This window comes from Nelumbo lutea, chromosome 1 (genome assembly GCF_056320005.1).
Source record: "Nelumbo lutea isolate HS-2025 chromosome 1, American lotus-T2T, whole genome shotgun sequence".
Lineage (NCBI taxonomy): Eukaryota > Viridiplantae > Streptophyta > Magnoliopsida > Proteales > Nelumbonaceae > Nelumbo > Nelumbo lutea.
In genome coordinates, this window is record NC_142684.1 from 74460443 (window position 1) to 74463874 (window position 3432).

Here is a 3432-nt window from a genome sequence, read left to right on the forward strand (position 1 = left end):
GCCTGAGTATAGTGAGGCTCCAACTAGCGCAGCTTCTCTCCTGGTTAGACAGAACCCGACCTGGGATGAGGAGCCCTGGATCCTCTATGTGGATGGCTCATCAAATCAGCAGGGCAGCGAAGCCGGAATCGTTCTGTACAGACCAAGCGGTGTGAAATTGGAGTATGCTCTACGCTTCGAGTTCGTTGCGTCCAACAATGAAGTGGAGTACGAAGCGTTGATAGTTGGGTTAGCCCTAGGAAATGAAGTAAAATCCAAACACATCGTTATCTACAGCGACTCCCAGCTTGTGGTCAACCAGGTCACCGACGAATACGAAGCTCACGAGACAACCATGGTTGCCTACTTAGCCAAAGTGAGAGAGGCTTTACTCAATTTCCAGTCACATTTTATCAAATAGATCCCGAGATCCGAGAATGTTGAGGCCAATGCCCTGTCCCGATTGGCCAGTGCAAGCGACAACACCATGAGAACCGTGTACATAGAGAACCTGCCTCGGCCTAGCATTCTCGGTGGGGGGGGCAAAGGAGGTCACTCCCGTCGTACAAGTAAAGCCGAGTTGGATTGATCCGCTCGTGAGCTACTACTACATAGGGCCCTCCCTGCAGATCGTAATGCTGGCAGAAGGGTAGAGCAACAGGTAGCCAAATACGTCATAATAGATGAATGGTTGTACCGAAGATCCTACACGCTCCCTTATCTGCATTGCTTGCAACCTTCCAAAGCCGAGCTCGTGCTCCACGACACTCATGAGGGCTTGTGCAACAGACACTTGGGGGGTAGGGCCCTCGCTCAGAAAGCACTACGACAGGGATATTATCGGCCAACGTTGAAGGTAGATGCGATTGATTTCGTCAGGAAGTGTGACAAATGTCAGAGGCACGCCAACATCCACCACCAGCCCGCTGTCAACCTAAAGTACCTCACCAGCCCATGGCCCTTCGCACAATGGGGGATCGATATTACTCAGACCATTTCCACCAGCAACATGACAGAGGAGGTTTTTAGTGGTAGCAGTTGATTATTTCACTAAGTGGGTGGAGGTCGAACCTCTCGCGATGATCACAACGCGGAATGTGCAGAACTTCTACTAAAAGAATATAGTTTGTCGTTTCGGGCTACCTCGGTGGCACACCCTCAAGCGAATGGCCAAGAGGAGGTCACAAACAGAGCCATTCTTTGCGGATTGAAGGCACGCCTATAATGAGCTAAGGGACTGTGGGTAGATGAGCTACCCAGTGTACTATGGGCTTATCGAACCATGGTGAAGACCGTACCAGGTGAAACCCCCTTCAACCTCACTTGCAGCACCGAGGCAGTCATCCCAGTCGAGATCGAGGTTCCCACGCTACGTCTGAAAGTGTACGATGAGAGGCAAACGAAGACGAGCTACGCACCAACCATGACCTACTTGACGAAGTACGAGACCTCGCATACATTAGGACCGCTGCCTACCAGCAGAGAGTAGCTCGGTACTATAACGCCGGGGTCAAGAAGCAAAATCTCCGCGTCGGAGACCTAGTTCTTCGTAAAGTCATGGTACCTGAGCCTGGTGTTGGTAAGCTCGGGCCAAATTAGGAAGGTTCCTACCGAATGAAGTGGGCACTCGAGGAAGGAACGTATGAGCTCAAAACCCTAGAAGGGAAGCAGGTACCTCGGGCATGGAATATTGTCAACCAAAGGCAATATTACTTGTAGTGACCAAGAGAATGGACTACGAGTCGCTCCTCCCACCTAAGGGCTAAATGCCGAGCTAACAAAAGACCTCGGTACCCAGTCGCCTCTTTGGTATGGGCGAACTCCAGAAGTGAGTGGACCATGAGTCGCTTTTCCAGCCTAAGGGCTAAAATGCCAAATAAAAGACCTTGACACCCAGTCGCCTCTTCGGCATGGGTGAACTCCATAAGTGAGTGGACCACGAGTCGCTCCTCCAGTCTAAGGGCTAAAACGCCGAGCTAAGGACCTCGGCACCCAGTCGCCTCTTCGACATGAGAGAACTCCAGAAGAGTGGACTATAAGTCGCTCCTGCAGCCTAAGGGCTAAAACACCGAGCTAACGAAAGACCTCGACACCATATAAGACCTAGTCGCCTCATCGGCATAGGCTAAGTACTTGTAATGCCTAAGGCACAGGCAACTTGGGTATGAACCTTATGATGCATAGACTGCCCTGGCATACAACAGGTTGAACCCATTAGGGACAACTGGTGTCAACTTAAGTAACCCCGGTGCAGACAGGTCGGGCTTATACCCTACTATGTTGCTCACCTCGATGTACATCATAAAATCACCCCTACTAAGTACTGGGAGACAATTTGGGGTGGCGACACTCAAGAAACCTCCACTTCGGGTACTTAGCTCGATAGATTAACAGTTTGGGGTAAAATAATCACTTCGGCAAATAAAGTAAATTGCATAGCACTTGGCAAAAAGTGTATTTTCATTACAAAGACATGTTTCATTATAAGATATTTGTTACAAAAGAGGGAAGAAAAGAGAGGAAAAACTGAGCTCGTAGGCTCAAAGTACAAGGACCACCCGAACTACTTGAGGGACTTATCATTCTTGCTCAGAGCCTTCGCAGAAGTGTCAGCCTAATCGGTGGCATTAGCCTCTTCAATGTCGTCACCCTCTTCCTCGGAGTCCGGGTCTTTGGCAGCTTGGCGGGCTACCTCTCCTGTGATTCGCAAGGTGGTGATGACGCTTACATCTAGCTGTGGAGGTTTTCCACCTTATGCAACAGTTGCTCCTTCTCGTGCAGCCACCCCTCCTCCGACATCAGTGCCTGAATGTAGTTTTTTTGAGCTATGGCATCGCTCTCCAACTGGTGGATTTGATCACGAGCTAGCTTCAGATCGGTGTGAGCCGGAGGGCTGAGTCTTCGGTAGCCAGAGCTTGTTTCAAGTGCCTCTTGGATTGGAGAGTCAGGGTGTGCACAGTGGAGTTCACCTGCCAAGAGAATGCCAGTTAGCACCAGTAAGGCAACAATTGCGGAAGTTGAAGTGCAACGAGACTTACCACCAGAGTGGGTAGCTGCTCGAGCTTCGAGCTGGGAAGGCGATAGCTCGGCCCATTCAGAGTCCTCCTCAACACACACAACCCCTTTGCTCTTCCAAAGGTTGTATTGTGGGTTCAGGATGCTCCGAGTTGTTCCTTCGCTCCCTGAGGTAGTGACAGCTGTCTCGGGCGCGGGAGCGGGCTCTGTAGTTGTCTCGGGAACGGGCTTCGCAATTGTCTCGGGCTCCCAAGGTGGGAGGTTCTCCGACTCCTCCAAGTCAATCACCAGAGGAGCATCAATAGGTTGTTCGGGCTCGAGAGTAGGAGCCCATGGAGATTAAACCTGAGCTCTCTTAGTAGCTCGCTTCTTCCTTCCTTTCATCTTTTCGACAAGCCTTTTTGTGCTAAGTTGCTTCATAGGTCCTGCAACAAATCT